The sequence below is a fragment of the Triturus cristatus genome, chromosome 2_2 (genome assembly GCF_964204655.1).
Source record: "Triturus cristatus chromosome 2_2, aTriCri1.1, whole genome shotgun sequence".
Taxonomy (NCBI): domain Eukaryota; kingdom Metazoa; phylum Chordata; class Amphibia; order Caudata; family Salamandridae; genus Triturus; species Triturus cristatus.
The window spans coordinates 240,897,067-240,916,279 of NC_140582.1; positions in this window are offsets into that span (position 1 = coordinate 240,897,067).

The window sequence follows — 19,213 nt, forward strand, 5'->3', positions numbered from 1 at the left end:
TCACCCCCCCAAGTTGTGTACTAGAATTGTGTCTGGCCTCGTGAGGTCTGACATATCTCCTGTTGTAGTATGATTCACCATTCCATGCTTGTCTGCTTGTGCTCCTCTCCCCAAGTTAATAATTACACAATTGAAAAGATTAGTGTATATGTCAGATGTAGAGCCAAATAACTTTCAATGGTGCAAGAGTGACCCTTCTTCTTTCTATTCCCTTGCCATCAATTAAGTCAGTTCCTGTTGGTCAGACTTGGGCCTGAGAGGATTTGCAGACATTTTAGTGTGGAACAAACACTGACTTATAAACTTGGCCCATCCTGCAGGGCCCCCGCCCCTAACTTATTGCCTTCACCCCTCCTATTTTTGGCTGAATTTGTTATTGTTGGGCTTAGGACTCTGTGCACTTTACCACTGCTAAACAGTGCTAAAGTGTTTGTGCTGTCTTTCGCTAACATGGTGAAATTGGCTTACTTAACGTATTTCATTTACTTATAAGTCCCTTGTAGAGTGCTATACCGTATACCCAGGGCATGGAAATTAAATGCTACTTGTTTGCCTGCAACACTTATTGTGCCAGGCTTACCATTGCAGCCTTAATGCAGTTTTAAACTGGCAATTCATCTTGGCAATCTAACCCCCTTGCTAAGCGTTAAACTCCCCTTTATTGTATATAGATCAACCCTAAGGTAGGCCCTAGGTAGCCCATAGGGCAGGGTGCCATGTAATTAAAAGGTTTGACATGTATTTTTAAGTTTTACATGTCCTGGTAGTGAAAAACTTGGAAAATCTTTTTTCAGTACTATGAGGCCTACCTCTCCCATAGGATGACATTGGGTTACCTTATTACATTTAATAAGTGCTAACGTTTGATTGGGAACAGGTACGTTTTTCGTGTTTCAGGTCTGAGAAAATGTGATTAAAAATCCTCTTTAATGGTAAAGTTGAATTTTAAGTTACAATTTTCAATATGTCTCTTTTAGAAAGCTGGCATTTTCCTTCCCTATGCAATGTGATGCCTGCAGCCTATCCTGGGCCACATGACTGGGTGTAGTTGGTAGCTGGACTTTGTTTATTTCTACCACACAGTCACACAACAGAGGGATTTGGTGTGCCTGGATGAACCATCAACTGGCAGGATGAGGGTAGGAGCTGGGCACAGCCCCACCTGCAACTGAATGGGTTGTGCTCTGCTTCCACACAAAGGACTTGTCACCCTAAATTTTTCAGGCAGCCCACTTGTAGCCAGGGAAGTCAGGATAATTCATGCACTTCAAAGAGAATTCTCTAGAAACTTCTCCTACTCCAATAAAAACACCATGTATAAAAAGGGGACTCTCAGACCTACTATTCAGGTCACTTTCTGGACCTGCGGAAGGATTCTCAGTTGATTGCCTGCTGTTGTGGCCTGCTGGGTACTCCACAAGACTGATTTGCTGCACCTGGAAGGATGGCTTTGATGTCTAGAGCCTGCCTTGAGCCCTCAGAGGCCTGCCCCCTTAATTGAGCCCTATTTCATCACCTGATCCAGGATTATCAGAGTGACTACAAGGGCTACTTTGCTGGCCTCCTGTTCAGAGTCTCAGGGACAGAAAAGGCTCCCGCCATCTCAAACCTGAACCTGGACCCAGCCTGCACGAGTCCTAGCCCCCAAAGTGGGGCCCCTACAGTCCTGGACCCTTGGTGGTAGTGCTAAAGGTGCCCAGATAGCTAAACTCCAAAACTTGGGACAAATATTTATTGGCAAAAATTGCTCTGAGAACCAAGAGAAGACTGGGACCAACCTGCTCATCTATCCGCCAAAGTGCATCGGCGGTGGGCCTGACTTCGCGGCAGTTCCTGCTTGGTTCTTCTCTCCACAAGTAAATCCTGTTCAGCGGTCTGTCACTAAAGGGGTGTCCAGCCTTGTGGAGCTCTTGTTGGCTGCAGCCTTCTGCCTCAGAGATTTTCGACTTCCAAAAAAGTGACTAAGTTCAAGCATAGAAATTTTCACCGTGACTTCGTCCAGTGGCTCCTTGAGGACAACGCTCCCTCCCAGTGACGGCCTGAACAGGTAAGAGCGTAGGGTGGTGGGGCTGGGCGGCGGGGTGTGGGTTGCGGAGTTGAAAAGTTAAATAAAAAAAAAATAAAGCCACTTTTCTTGCGCTTTGAAAGTAATTGCCGCATAGGCGATGATAGGGAGGAACTTACACCCAATTACCTTTAGAAGGGGGCAGAAATAAGGGTTCACCATTGATTTTTTCAATTTACGGAAGGCCCATTCCAGAGAATTTGCTGCGCCCTGTTGGGCATAGATATGTGGTGCCAGACGGCCCCTATGATCTAACCACACACCCAGGTATTTATATGCATCAACCGCTGCAATAGCCTTGCCCTCAATGAACCACATATCCCTTTCTTTTAGTTTTTGGGAGATTATCATGACCTTTATTTTTGATACATTTATCTTCAAGTTGTTAGCCGTGCAATAGCTGGCAAACGAATTGAAGAGCCTCTGGAGGCCAATCGGTGTTAGGTTGAAGAGAACTGTGTCATCTGCATACTGGAGCGATTGAATTGCGGAGCCAGCCATTTTTGGTGGGAATGCCCTTGCTGTCTCAAGGTGTTTTGGTAGGTCAGTCAGGTACAGAAAGAATAATAGTGGCACCAGTATACAGCCTTGCTTAAGGCCTTTGTTTGTCCACATTTTCTCAGTAGTATACCATCTAGTACTAATTCTTATTTTTACCCAAGTGTTAGTGTGTAGGGCAATTATGGCAGTTTTTGAGGGATGCCCCAGCTGCTCAGTTCTGACCAGAGTGCTGCTCTTGAGATGCTATCAAACACTGTCAATAAACCCTGTGGAGAGGATTTTGTCCTTTGCGGCTAAGTTGCTTCACTCAGATGCGCAAAGCAGATGAGGTTATCCTCAATATGGCAGCCCTTTTGGAAGCCAGTTTGTGTCAGGGGGATCAGCTTTTTTTCCTCAGCCCAGGCTTGGAGTTCCGGTTTAGGACACTGGTAAAGCATTTTCCTTCTGTGTCGAGGAGCAAAATTAGCGGTAGTTTCCTTGGCCTGATTGAGAGCCTTTCTTGTGTATAGCAACCTGGAGTGAACCTTCATAATGAAATTGTTAAAACAAAAATGATTTATATCCCACCTTGTGAGAAGTTGGCCTGGCATATGCTGGTCACTAGTTAAAGTGGCCACCTTGCACCAGTCAATTCGACTCTTATGGTAGATAGGTTTAAGACAGCCTTTTAAAGAAAGCTATCCTAGTGGTAGCTGTGGAGAGCAGCCTTCAGGCTAAGTTTCAGAGGAATGTAAAGCAGCTTGTTTTACCTTATAATCTCTTGAATTACCAAATGAAAGGACACTACACAGATATATATATATAATATATATGTATTTATTACTAGACACACTCTACTAATCTCTTTATGAGATTAGAAATCAGGAATATATGCACAAATCAATGTTTCACAACAAATTAAGCACTTATATGGCTGGGGCCCTAGGGGCGTACCAGACCATATACTAAAAAAGAGGTTTAAGAATGTCGACTTGCAAGGGGACAAGGCCTAGGGCCTTTAGAATCTCTGGGGCCTCACTAATCCACCCAAGGCAGGTAAGTAAAGGACCCATGGGAGACACGTGCAGTGTGAGAACACAGCCGCTGGTTCCCTATTGATTTCACTGGAGCAAGTCGCGGTTGGATTTTTAAAGTTTTAGGGTAATTCGGGAAAGTCTACAAGCAAGCCACTTACAAGATAAGTACTTCGAGGGCCAACACTCACAGGAGCTCCGGAGTGCACGAGTTACCTCACCCAGGGAAGCCGGGTGCAAAGGTGTCTTTTGGTGTCGGGTCGCGGCGTCGTTTTTAATGGAAGCCGAAGAAGATTTGCTGCTTGTGAAGACTGGAGAAGTGTCCGGTGGAATCCAAGGCTGGATTCAGAAGAGGGAAGACCTGAAAGCAGAAGGGACAGTGTTCACAGCCACTTGCCAGTGACCCAGGGCCAGGAAGATGGATGCCGACGGTAGTTGGGTGATTTCAGGTGATTCACAGGTGTCTTGACTCTTCAGCCACGAGGTCTAGGAGGCGTCGATGACAACAAGGAGCTGGATTCGGAGTGTCCCACAAAGTCTGCAGCTTACTGAGGTGTCGGCAACCACATTGGAGCCAACAAGCCTTGGCAACAGCAAGTCTCGTGGAATTTGAAGAAAGTCAGCGGTGCAGACCAGCAAGGTCTGACGGACTCACCCAGTGAAGGTAAGTCAGGGCAGGCCTGGAGCAACCAGGGGAGCCCTTTGGTTTGATGAAAAAGTCTTCAGTGGACCCACAAGCAAGCCGGCAACGGATCGTGAAGACGTCTCGTGAGGATTCGCTTCACAGGAGTCCACGGTCACTAGGGACAAAGTAGGCCTCTGATTTTCAAAGGAAATCCTGACGGAGGATTGGACCACACGTGGTCCAATGCACAGGTTCATAGAACGTCGTGAAGGGGTTGCACTTGACAATAGTGCACGGTACCCGGTTATAGATGTTCCTCGTAACTCGTGGGGTCCACTCACCGCTGGGGACTCACAATGGCCATCGAGAAGTCAGGAAATCTACTTCCGGGGCTGCAGGGACTTCAGACTCCAGCGGGAGCGGGAAAGTTTGCGACCGTCGATTCAAAGTTTTGGTGCCTGCCAAGCAGGGGAGTCACTCCTTGACTCCAAGGGAGATTCTTCAGTCTTCCAAAGGTAGTGGAACATCGAAAGTCCAGGATTCTTCTTGTAGAGCGTCGTCCAGTGATATCTGGTTTGCAATGGCAAGGTTTCCCTATCTTCTACTAAAGGAAAGGGAGGGACTAGCTCTATGACCACTCCTCTGGGAGGGTCAGGGGAGTGGGTGGTAACACCCACTTCCCTTTGTCCAGTTTCACGCCAGAGCAGGGGCAGGTAGCCCCTGAACCGGTTTGAGCTGGCATATGCACAGAGGAGCCTACTGCTCCCCCAGTGCAGGACTTCAAAGCACTCTAAGAGTGCACCCACCCAGCCCCATTACACTAAATCTTGTCTGGATGGTGGTGACATCTCCCTGTGACAGGATGCCTATTGTTGGGCCTCCTCCACTGCGAGTTTCAGTCAACAGCAGGAGGGCAGCCCAGTGTCTGTGCTGGTGGCATCCATTTTGTGATGCCAGGCTCTTTCAGATTTCTACTGTGTTTCCACAGTAGGTACATGTCTATTTCTCTAGAAGGGTGGGATCTTACTCCCACACCAGTTACTGGTGTGGGGGTATGATTCCAAGGCGTTTGACACCAAACACGACATGTTTTGATGCAGCCATCCCAAAGTTAGCATTTACCGCTAGGTTATAATGCACTTAAGAGTATATGGTTTAACCACATCCACAAACAGCCACAGAGAATAGACTCTGAGGGCTACAGAGGGGCCCTGCTCAGGCAGAGGCACCCCCTCACATGGAAAACCAAGCACCCTGCCCTCAGGATTGATAGGGCCTGCCATAGGGGTGACTGATAGGCTTATATGTGTGTGTAATGTGTGATATAGGGAACCTATACCTCAGTAAGGAGTGCTAACACTACCTCACCCAGGCTGCAGTAGCAGGCCTGTGGTGTCAGATTTAGTCTGCTTCCCAGGGGTGGCATAATACATGCTTCAGCCCCTGGTAGGCCTGTGAAGTACCTATGCCCTTGGTACCTAAAGTACCATAAACTAGGGGCTCATAAGGTACCACAGTATCCAATCACTAGTGCATCTAATATGCACACTATGTCATTTAAGGTAGAAAGCAGATAGGCATGGGTCCTGGATAGCAGGATCCCAGCCAGACTAGTCAAAAACCATCAAAACACCAGGAAAAAAAGTGGGGGCAACCATGCAGTCAGATTCCACCTTCCCACATAACCCCCCGCCCCCCCCTAAACGAAAGGAGATAAGACTAACCTTGTCCAGATAAGCCTTTATTTCCTAAGTGGCCACATAAGGAAGAACCTGCACCAGCATGGTTGCTCCCTATCTCATGGTGTACTTGGGAAATCCTACTCCAAGGGGTTCTAGAGTTTCTCCAAAGCCTAGGCAAATTACCTGTATTGTGTTTTGGTACAGAAGCAGGCTGGTGGGGTGTCTGAGTCTGGAAGTGAGGCCCTATTTGGGGTGGTCTCAACTTCCTCAGGACACTGGTCACCATGGAAGCCTTCCTGTCCATGACTGTGTCATATCTGGCCCTAAGGGTCAACCTCTGGCTGCCTACAGCTGGGGGTTGAGTCCCTCTGGTTGGAATAGTGGAGGGCATTGGAATGTTTGGGGCAACTATGTCCCAGGTCTCCCTGTGCCCAACAGGGTCCATCTGTGGGACCTGTACCTAGGGGTAAGGGGGATTCCTCAGTATGTAGAGGAATATGCACCTGGCTAGAACAGCTCTGCTGGGTGTCCCTAATCTGTTGATGAGGGGGTTCCTCTGGACAAGAGCCCACTAAGGGTCCACTGACCTTTGCAGCCCTGGGCTGACTAAGGCAGGGAAGAGAGGGGCAGGATACCTGCTCCAGACTGGGTACCACTTTGGAAGGATCCCCTGCCATCAGAGATGTAGCCAGGACAGGCCTGTCCACTTCTGGGGCAGTTACTTCACAAGGGGCAAGATCAGTTCCCTTAGAGAGCTGACCCTTACCTTTAGTCTGGTGGGGGCAGGACTGTTCCTCACCCCCTATGCTCTCTGTTTGTGTGGAGTAATCCATTGTTTCAGGCTTCACTCCCCTTAATTTCTCCTGGGGTGGAGGTGAGGCCCTCAGGGTCTCATCCACTCTCTCAGGGGTGCCTAACATTCTTAAATGGGCATTGTGATCCACCTCAGCCCAGGCTGGATTTCCAGATCATTCCCCAGTAAACAATCTACAGGCAAGGCTGGGGACTCTGCCACTCTCTTTGAGCCAGTGACCCCTCCCCAGCTGTGATTTACCACTGCCATGGGATGGTCTGTCCTAATTCCATCAATATTGGTCACCTGGTATCTAAACTCAGGAAAAAGCTGTTCTAGGGGCACTAGTCTCTTTGTCACCATGGTGACACTAGCCCCTGTGTCCCTGTAGGCCACAGCCTTCTGACCATTGATTATGGGCTCTTGTCTGTACCTGCCCAAAGTATTGGGACTCATGGTAAAGTTGGCAAACCCCATGCCACCATCACAGACTAGAGTTGCTTGTGTAGGAGACCTGGTTAGGCCAGAGTCCACCTGAGTTCCCCAAGAAAACCCAACTAAGTTTGTGGGTGCACTCCCACCACCTGGGGGATTACTACTGGTAGTAACAGGAGGTGTTGGAGCTGCTGTGGGAGGAACATTTTCTTTATTGCCATTCTTTGGACAGCTGGAGTCAGTTTTCCAGTGGCTAGGTTGCTTGCACATATGGCAATATGGTTTCTTATTGGAAGAGGAAGGATTTTGGGACCCACCCCCAGAACTGGGTTTTTGGGGCCCTTCAGAAGACTTTTCTGTATTTTTATTATCCCCACCTTTCTCTTTGGGCTTAGTGGAATCTTTCTTCTGGTCACCACCTTGGTTCTTAGGTCTCACCCTGGTTCTGACCCATTTGTCTGCCTTCCTTTGTCCAGTTTCGCGCCAGAGCATTGGCAAGTAGCCCCTGAACCGGTTTGAGCTGGCATATGCACAGATGAGCCTACTGCTCCCCCAGTGCAGGACTTCAAAGCACTCTAAGAGTACACCCACCCAGCCCCAATACACTAAATCCTGTCTGGAAGGTGGTGACATCTCCCTGTGACAGGATGCCTATTGATGGGCCTCCTCCACTGCGAGTTTCAGTCAGCAGCAGGAGGGCAGCCCAGTATCTGTGCTGGTGGCATCCATTTTGTGATGCCAGGCTCTTTCAGATTTCTACCGTGTTTCCACAATAGGTACATGTCTATCCTTCTAGAAGGGTGGGATCATACTCATGTGGGGGTAGGATTCCAAGGCGTTTGCAACCAAACACAACATGTTTTGATGCAGCCATCCCAAAATTAGCATTTACCGCTAGGTTATAATGCACTTAAGAGTATATGGTTTAACCACATCCACAAACAGCCACAGAGAATAGATTCCGAGGGCTGCAGAGGGGCCCTGCTCAGGCAGAGGCACCCCCTCACAGGGAAAACCAAGCACCCTGCCCTCAGGATTGATAGGGCCTGCCTTAGGGGTGACTGATAGGCTTATAAGTGTGTGTAAGGTGAGATATAGGGAACCTATACCTCAGTAAGGAGTGCTAACACTACCTCACCCAGGCTGCAGTAGCAGGCCTGTGGTGTCAGATTTAGTCTGCTTCCCAGGGGTGGCATAATACATGCTTCAGCCCCTGGTAGGCTTGTGAAGTACCTATGCCCTTGGTACCTAAGGTACCATAAACTAGGGGCTCATAAGGTACCACAGTATCCAATCACAGTGCATCTAACATGCACACCATGTCATTTAAGGGAGAAAGCAGATAGGCTGGGGTCCTGGATAGCAGGATTCCAGCCAGACTAGTCAAAAACCATCAAAACACCAGGAAAAAAGTCGGGACAACCATGCAGTCAGATTCCACCTTCCTACACACCTTTTAGGGAAAAACACTGAAAACAAAGACATTATAGTCATGCTGTGGACCTGGCCCCTTGTGTTGGAAGAAAACCCCACTTGTCCTCAGTTCGCGCCTATTATTTTTAGTCTCCTCCCCCTACCTGGACTCCTTCTGTAGCTTTTTTGTCCTTCTCCTTCTCACTACTTTCTCCCATCTTTTATTCCCTCAATACTCAGAACTGCTTATTCCTTCTCCTGGAATCAACTTGTTTCATAAATCTTCTCTCATCCTGTCTATTGTAATCTTCATCCCCCCTCACCCTGGGTTTATCTAATACTCTACATTGATAATCTTACTAATTAATTATTGCAAGGACAGCACTCATTTCTTCCAGTTCTTTATTCAATGTAAGACGCTTTTGCCATTGCTTTAAAGCGCTTTTCTGCTTCACAGTGTGTAAGCGCTATATTAAACTGTTAAATGAATGACTTGTTCAATGATCAGATTTATTTTTTGAAATTGCTCTATTAAAAACCGAGGTTCATGTGTAAATTGTTTTCTGCAAAGAACACTGTGCAGCTCAATTGTGGTTACTAATTGAAAATTATAGTAAAACTCAAACTTAACCTTCAAACTCAGACCAAAATACTCTTGTAACCCCACTGGTTACTATGGGAACCAGTCCTAACTTACATTCTGTACTTTGCTTTCCTCTATTAAGATTTGTTCACTACAACTTGTATGCAAAAAGTAATAAATATGACAATTTACAGCAGATTAAGGAACTATTTAGAATTCATACACAATAGTAGGTGGAAAACAAGTGAAAATTGAAATAGAATAAATACCCTTTCTCTCAACCAATAAAATACATTTTTGAATGTTAGACTTCATGGAAAATGTGTTCCATTAGGAAGAGACAGTATGGGGGGCGTGGCTTCGGCTCCTTCGGGGATGGCCGCAACGTCCGAGGGCTCCGTGGCGGCGTGAGGCGAAGGACTCGCTTCAGGATACTTTCACTTCTTCTCGGCGCGCAGAAACCACCTCCGAGATCGTTGGAAGTGCGGCTCCATAGAAAATGATGTAGCTGCTGCTCTATGGTGAGCTTAAAACAGCGTTTTTTGGCTTTTTCTCGGCTGTATTGCTCTCGCGGCCGCCATTTTGTTTTTTCTTTTTGAGGTGTTTTTTCTGCCTGCTGCCCTTTTTCACCTCAGAAGATGTCAATTTTGGTAGTTTTAATTACCTAACCTGTTTTTTATTATGCTGCCTCTGAGCCTCTTTATTTTTCCAAGCCCTGGTTTGCTATTTTTGCTTTGGAGCATTGCAACTTTCGTCATTCAGTCAGCCTGACAGGATATGCTTGTTATCTTCCGGCTATGCTTTGTTATCATCGCACCTTGGTGGTCAATACTCTCTGAATTTGGAAATTTTGGACTTAATGCCATCATTTTTTCCTCACATAGTGTCACTGTGTGTTACCTTACATCTGGCAACTGTTTACAAATTTAATTTTATTCTTTGAACTTTGCTAGTCGCTATTCCCTTTCAGTTTTGACCATGGCATCATCTCGCTCTAACCGTAAGGAGGCTCCGCAGCCTAGTGGTGCTTCACTGGCAGATTTTAATCCTTTCAATATTTTACAAGACACTGCTGACGATCTCCCCACGGACTGCGTGGCTACACAAGGTCCCTCTTCTTCTGTGACTCGGCTAATTTCCAAGCAGGGATCCAAACTGCCGTCTTCAGTCCCTCTCGCACCTAGAAATCGCGGTAAAGCGAATCCTCCTTCTCCTACTAATTCTTCTGGGCCTTTGTCGATGGAACTTCTTCTTGAAGAGATTCGTGCTCTCAAACCCCATATGGAAGAAACCAGCATTCGTCTGCAGAACCTGGAAGACAATTGGTCTCACACTGAGCAGCGAGTTGATGTTCTAGAAAAAAGAGTTGATTCTGTGCAAGATTTTGCTATGCAAGTTCCTCTTCTTCATAAGGAGGTGGATCATCTTAAACAACAAATTGAACAGTTGGAAAATCGTAATAGGCGCAATAACTTACGCATTTCTGGTCTGGCTGAGGGACTTGAAGGTACTAACGCAATATCCTACATTCAATCCTTTCTTCCAACTCTCCTTGGTTTGCAAGAATACCCACCATTAAATATCCAACGTGCACATCGCTTGGGCCAGAGTCCCCGTTCTTCTTCTTCCTCAACAAAACCCAGAGGAGTAATTCTGTATTTCTTGGAGTATACAGACTTGTTTAAGGTCTTGCAGGCAGCCAAACAGAGAGGAAAGATTTCCTGGAATGGCTCCAATCTCTTTTTCGCTCAGGATTATGCCAAAACAACTGCTGACCGTCGGAAGAAGTTTTTGGATATGAGGCCGGCTCTTCGCAGCTTGAACGCTCGTTATGGTTTATTCCATCCTTGTCTTTTTAAAGTGACTTATAACAACGAAACAACCAACTATGAAGACCCTGCTGTACTTCAACAATTTTTGGACTCTTGTAAAGGAGTTTCTATGGACATATCTATATCATAACTTGTTGTGAATGTTTTTATCTTCATGGTTTAATGGTTGTTATGTATTTGTCCTTAAATGTGAACTTCTTTTGTTTCAGTGGCTTTCGTAAGTTTAGGTGTCATTATAATTTTTCATTTTAAATTATTTCTTCTTTGTTTCTTTTTTATCAGGTTGTGGTTTTTGCGTTCCCTTATTCTCAGTGTTCTTCACTTCGCCTGGACGATGTTCTTTGTGTACTTCGCGTCCTACGCCCTCTCGTCTGGCGTTTGGCTCTCCCCATGTGGTTCCACCTACCCCGTCATTCTTGTTCTTTTGTGGTACTTCTTTCTATTGTATTGTTTTATCAATTGATAAGTCTGTTTTGTTCTTCTATTTCCTGTTATCTTTACTCTTTCCCTCCTTTTCTCCTCATTCCTCTGTTTCATCTCTATTTTCAGCTTTCCTTTTATGCTTCTCATTCATCTCGTCTTTTTTCTTATCCTCACATTTTATGCTATTTCTTGTTTTCCTGTATTTCTCACTGCTATCTCTTTATAATAATGTTCTTTTTTCATACTTTGTCATATTTTTCGCACTGTTTTCGCCTTTACAATTAGCATTTTATTTTACGACCTGTTTTGTTTCAGTTTACGTAAGATTTAAATGTCGTTAAATATTATATCTTGGAATGTTAAAGGTTTGGGTTCTCCTATCGAACGTCAGCGAGTTTTGTCACATATTTCAAATTTAAAGGGAGATATTGCTCTTTTACAAGAAATTAATGAATCAGATACTGAAATAACTAAACTACGACGGAACTGGGTGGGACATGTTTTTGCATCTCCAGGCTCAGGAAAACGTAATGGGGTTGCTATTCTCTGTCATAAACGTTTAGATGTCCAGCTCATAAAACAGGATAATGATTCCGATGGTAGATGGATTGTGACCTCCTTATTGATTAATAAGATTCCTCTCACTATTTTTAATGTTTATGCTCCTACTACACATGATAAATTGTTCTGGCCCCAAATTCTTTCCCTTCTAATGCAATGTATTGATGAGTATTTGATCCTGGGTGGGGATTGTAATATGGTTGTGGACCCCTTTATTGACAGGAATTCCAGCTCTAGGTTTGTCCCCTCTTCTATACATTCTCAATTCACCTCCACTATTTCTCAGAGAGCCCTTGTAGACTCCTGGAGAATCTGTCATCCCACATTACAAGAATACACTTATTATTCACCTGTTCATTCATCCCAATCCCGAATGGATTACCTCTTTATTTCCAGGGCTCTACTTCAACACGTTTCTCATTCAGACATAGGTTCTATTCTCATTTCTGACCATGCCCCAGTTTCCTTAAGTTTGGATCTCCTTCCTCCCCTTAATGGTACTAGACGCTGGAGATTCAATAATTCTCTTTTATTGGATCCTAAGTTTACACCAGCCTTTCTCAAATTTGCCTCCTTATTTTTTGATGAAAATGAATCCCCTCAGTTATCTCCTCCTCTTGTATGGGATTCTTTTAAGGCTGCCTCTAGGGACTTTCTCATATCTTTTGTTGCCCAAAAACGACGTGCGGCTTTTCTTTCGTCTCGGGCACTTAATTTACGTATTAAGAAATTGGAACATCTTTATTATCTATCAAAAAATCAGTCTACTTTAAAGGAACTCATTCCTGCCAAAATCTCTTTTAATACATTTTCTACTGATTCTGCAAATCTATATTTACTCAAATCTAGTGCTAAATTCTATAGTGCTCAAAACAAATCTGGTAATCTTCTTGCTAATTATCTCAGAATAAAAAAGAACGTACTAAAATTGAATCTATCACTTCTTCATCTAATAATGGACTCCACAAGGATGAAGATATTCTCTTGGAATTCTCCGATTTTTATAAGTCACTATATACTCCTGAATCTTCTCCTTACGTTTCGGACATTGATCCGTATTTAGCTTCTATACCCCCGCCTACCTCTTTGGATGTAGATTTCTCCTTTCTAGAATCAGACATATGCACTAAAGATATTCACAATGCTATTCAATCACTTAAAAAGGGGAAAGCTCCGGGTCCTGGTGGCTTTACTATAGAATTTTACACTCACTTCTCCAGTTTCCTTATTCCCAAATTGCTTCAATTATTTTTGTTTTTTTATAGCTTCCCGGAGTTCTGAAGGTTCATTTCAAGAGGCTCTAATTTGTCTTCTTCCTAAAGAAGGTAAAGATCATACACTATGTAAAAACTACAGACCTATTTCTTTAATCAATTTGGACTATAACATTTTTGCAAAAATTCTTGCGCTTCGTCTGGATAATATTCTACCTCACTTAATTGGTAAAGAACAATGTGGTTTCATTAAAGGTCGCCACCTCTCTGATAATACCCGTCTCTTTTTCAATGTACTTAGTAAATCTCACTCTCATAATTCTTCGTTAGCAGCTGTGGCTTTAGATGCTGAGAAAGCCTTTGACAGGGTCAATTGGCAGTTTATTTTTTCGACTCCTACTTGGTTTGGTTTTGGCCCTAAATTTCTTTCCTATATTTGGCTGCTTTATTCTTTCCCGAGATCATTTATTTTAGCCAACGGTCTTGTTTCTTCTCCTTTTCCACTTCTCAGAGGTGTCAGGCAAGGTTGTCCTCTTTCTCCCCTTTTATTTATTTTGTCTTTAGAACCCTTCTTATCTAAAATCTGGATGAACAACACTATTACTGGCTTTCCCTATGGTGATAAACATTTAAAACTCTCAGCCTATGCTGACGATATTCTTTTATTTATCTCTAATCCTCAGACCTCTCTACCGGCTTTTCTTTCAGAAGTTTCTTCTTTTTCGTTAGTTTCAGGATACAAACTCAATGTAGATAAATGTGAAATTCTTCCATTAAATAAATATTGTTTCCATGCTGATTTTGTATCTTCTTCTTTTCACTGGAATCCTAAGATTAAATATTTAGGCTTATGGTTCACTCCCTCTATTAAAGACAATATATCACTCAATCTTAAGAATCTCCAGTCCACTTTAACCGACTCCACGATGCGTTGGCATCCCTTTCAAAATGATGTTGGTCCCTATAATTTTTTTTTTTTTATCTAATCTTCCTGTTCACATTCCTAAATTCTGGTACAAAAAAATGTATACTATTTTATCACGTTTTCTGTGGCAGAACAAAAAACCTAGAATGTCTTTTTCCAAACTTAAACAACCTAAACACTTAGGGGGTGTTAACTTCCCTGATTTTGCGTCTTATCATACTTCCTTCTTTCTGAAGAATTCTTCTTCTTTATTATCTCAGAATTCGACTGATTCGTTGTCTTTGCCTTTTTGGGTAGAAATTGAATCTTCTTTCATTTATCCTCTTTCATTTGATGAATTGTTATCCATATCTAATACCCCTCAAAAATGTTCTCTTCCCATTCTTAAACATACTCATAAAACCTTTCATCCTTTTATGTTCGATGGTTTAAATGACCGAGACCGTTTTTTGCAATCTCCGATTTGGTATAACAATCTTATTAAGATTAAAAATTGAACTCTCTTTTGGAAAGATTGGTTTAATCTTGGCCTTAAATGGACTTATCAGCTTTTTCTTGGTGATTCCTGCATACCCTTTTCCATCTTGCAAACTCGGTACTCCCTTCCCTCTTCATATTTTTCTAAATATATATTATTGGTCCTAGCTGTTCAAAGCGCTTATGACACGCTCAAGACTTCTTCCATACAGATCAGTCCTTCTCCAGTTCCTCTTTCGTTCTTACAATTGAATACTTCAGCTTCTCAAATTTATAACGAATTGAGGCACACTGATCAGATTCGCGACAAATCTGCTGTTGAATCTAGTTGGGAATCTGATTTAAACACTTCCTTTTCCACTTCAGTGTGGGATAAAATTTGGATTAAATTAAGGAAATCTTCTAGGGCAGCAAATACTACCCAAACATTATTTTTCATATATAACAGACTTTTAATCACCCCTGCCAAATTACATCAGATTAATCCTCTCTCTCCTCCTACTTGTTGGTCATGTCTGGCCCATGTTGCAGATCTTAAACATATGTTATTTATCTGTCCATTTATTCATCATTTTTGGACTAGTGTTTGGCAACAAATTAACAAAATATTTCACACACATATCCCTTTTTCTTTTTCTCATATTTTTCTAGGTAGTGTTGCAGAAATTTGGTCTACTTCCACCTCCCTTAATATCCACATCATTGATTTACTTATAGCTGTTGTTTTTCAGCAGATCACTAAATCGTGGAAAAATGCTTCAAATGTTTCCTTCCAGGCCTGGTGGTATGGTGTTTGTTATAATCACAGACTGGCTAGAGCTTCTGTTTATCCGATTGCATTAGCCATTAAACGTGATTTATTATGGCTTCCTGTTACTAACTTTCTAGACATGTCTGCTCAATCATTACCGGCGCATACTCCAGCCATAGAAGAAGTTCCTAAACCTCCCTGAAGTAAGGTTAATTGCCTATTAATATATTCTGTGCTTATTCTCAAATGTATAATTTTGTTTGTTAGTAGTGAGATACATATGATATACCAGTTATATTTTTGACCAATTTTTTCATTTGTATTATTATTGGATATTTATATCTTTTTGTCTACCTCCCCCCCTCTTTTTCTTCTTCCCTTCATTTTTCTTTTTTTTCCTTATTGTATACAGTATACTTTTCCATTTTTGTATTACTTCTTTACATGGAAACGTAGTATTGTTGTATTTATACTTATATTCAATAAATATCCTTTTCAACTGAAGGAAGAGACAGTATGGTTTCCCTATTCCCAATACGGTTTCCATAAACTACTGTATCATTCTATGATTCTTTTTCTGTGGTTCTTCAATGCTCAGTACCCCAAAGACAGAGATTATGGCCTGATGACACTAGCAACAAGCATTGGCATAGCCAATAGGTCTCGCCCTTGGGACCTTATAAGTGTTTAGCCATGCAACAGTTGCATAACTAAACACTTATAAGGTCCCAAAAGCGAGACCTATTGGCTATGCCAATGCTTGTTTTAACTGCTGCAATCTATTGAAGCCTCACAGAGAACATGTGATCGCGATCAAACATCAAAGCGGCCGTGCGGCTGCTAAAGTGAAAGTAAATGCGGTTAAGCGTGACGCGTGCACCCGCGCACATGCACTGTAGGTCTAGGCTGGCCTGGTAGCACTTTTTGGAGCCCTCACAAAATGTCTCGCCAGACCAGCGCATGCGCTGGGTCAGGCGAGACCTAAAAATGCCGGCCGACCGCCATATGGCCTAAGGAGCTTGAGGCCCCTCCTACAACATCAAGAGATGCTAGAAAACTAGGGGTAACCATGGATTGAGGGCCTATCCTTCATATTGCATGTTAACAATGCCAGAAAGAGTGCCTTCTACATAATGAAAACACAATATTGCATCTTCCAATACTAACGAAAACGTTGCTGCAGTGAGAGGAAACGGAGTTGTTACTAACTAGGTTACTCCCAAATGAGCCTTTGGAATGAGTACGTATGTGTTACTCCTAGAGAGTTTGTTGCAAAAGTCTAAAGAGGTAACTTTTGGTTTGGAAGACATTTTTTAATTTTACACAGTTTTATGTAGTGCGAACTTGACCTGAATCAGGTGTCAGAGCGCTTGCATAGCACCAGTTGCATTACATGAGGACACATACATTTTTGTTAGGCACGGGGAGATTAAGTGAATTGCCCAGAATTACAGCATGTTCAGCGTCATTGTCAAAACTCAAACTCAATTCCCCAGGTTTGAGGTCAACCACCCTAGCGCTTAGGCCAGCTCCTCTCCCCATGCAGCCCTGCAGTTAAAATTGCTTGCGCGGTGAAAGCCATGCCTCTGTCAATACAGTAGTGGGGGAACACGCCTGGTAGGTGTAGCAGTGTGCGACCAATCTGGTTTAACTTTATATTCAGGCTCCCTTGAGCCGGTGGAGTCGACGGACTCATGGTTACGCACCTGCGCGCTACGAGAGGTACTAGACCTGATAACGATTTTAGCAGCTTACACAGCAACCCCACACATTTTCCTACTCCCTGCTGACGAGAGGCAACTACCTCGAAACACGTGTCCAGGGATGGCACACGCCACGCATACTTGCATTCACACTCGAGCATAGGTGTATCCGCCGACGCTGACCTTCAGGGACCATTTTCATTGGGGGAACACGCCTGGTAGGTGTAGCAGTGTGCGACCAATCTGGTTTAACAGTAGTGGCTGCCCGCTTAACAACTCCACAGTTCCCTGTCGCTGTAGTTGGGAATTTTCTCTCAAAATGCCCCAATCAAATTCGAAAGAGCATTTTCTGTAAACATACAGTGCAAGAATTACTCACATTTTAGTGGCCCTCCCAGATTCATTTTGTTTGAAAGAAGCAAATCCCTAAATATGACATTTTCCAGTTTATGACCCTAAAAAATTACATCCTTTGTCATAAAATTGTTTGAAAACAACACAATTCAAGGATTCTACTATTTAAAAAAATTGCCAGCATTAACAAAAACTGGAACACATAATTCAAGATATTCAGCATTAAGCTTTAATTACTAAGTGGAGACATGGTACTTTTGGCAAAGGAAACCCACTATGCTGTCTTTGGCTATAGTACATCAATAATACTGTCAATGCACAGTATCTCCTTTACATTTCTTTTTCTTCATCTTAGTCAAAGACTAGTGCCCCCGTCCAACAGGGCCGGACTGGCCGTAGCGGGCACCGGGCAATCCCCCGGTGCGCCACACGGGTGGGGGACGGTTTTGTGTCCCTGGGGGCCGTTTTTGTTACAGGGACGTTTTTGCAGCATAGCTGCAAAATCTGCCCTGTAACAAAATCGGCCGGAAACCGGCCCTGGTAAAGAGCTCGGTGGCACCCACAAACAAAGCCCTGGGGGGGCCGGCCGAGCACTTTGCCAGGACCGGTTTTGGTTCCCAGTCCGGCCCTGCCGGCCAATGTGAATTCTCCTCTATTAAAGGGGAGGAAAGGCAGCGGTGGAAGCAGTGGCGTCACTAGGGTTGGTGTCACCCGGTGCGGGTAACTCATGACTTACCGCATGGACCTCCTCCCCTCCGAGTCTGCCTTTGGACACAGTTAGCAAATAACTGGATCATACAGAATCCTTAGTAACATTTGTAAATGTAGGTCCTATATTTACAAAATGTGCCTGTTAACAACAGTGTGATAATGATTCATTAATCAGGTCTTACAGTGGGCTACCTGCTAGTCAACAGTTTATTGGAATTTATATAATATCATAGGTATGGTACTTTTTACTGGTGTAGTGTTCCCACTATCCAGCAACACGATATATCAGAGGTCGAAGTGGGTGGAAAAAAGTAGGGGAACTGTGGGCGGAGAATCAGAGGGCGGGAATAACCCAAGGATTGGATCAGTGGGCAGAGCCAGAGGCGTGGCCAGAATGCGCAAACATCCCAATATTTTGTATTTGTTTGGTTTCACTGCCCAGTTTTATCAACCAATGGATACACTTGATTATTTAAGGTTATAATGAGTTATTGACAGTAAAATGTGTTCACAAAGTGGGATATGCTTCTAATCACAGAATGTCCCCAAATACGATAAAATGTGGAAGCACAAGCCATTTGTCTCCGAGCCATGGAGTTTCTGTCATCAGCACTTCTCCCTTTTCCAAAACAGCAGTTCAAACATGAATGGCTAAAAATCCTAGTTTCCAAATGTTTTCTAAATAATAATGGCTCTGCCATATTTGCCTCATAATGCAAGATCTGCAGCATGATCTGACCATTTAAACTAATAAATTGTTTGTGGCTCAAACGTATCAAAAGTTAATAAAAAATTTGACTTGTGTTGCTGCGGAGTAGATGACAGTTAATAGCTCACTGTTCTATGTTAGGATTTTAACTTATAAAATGCAAGTAACAAAAGGATCTCTCTGACAAAAGCAGTAGCCCACTGGCCTATTTACATTATGTGCACTTTGTGATCTGCATGGTACATGTTCTTTGCAGCAGGTACATTAACCCTCTGAGCTACCTTTCCATGAGTCAAATCTTCCATTAGACACAATTCCGATCTCTCTCTAGGAAGAACATTAATCACCAGAGTCATCATTACATTTTTTATTGTTACCGAAAATTACTGGAGGCCAGGAAGGAAGCAGCAAACGCTTTTAGAACCATGATAGACTTGCAAAAA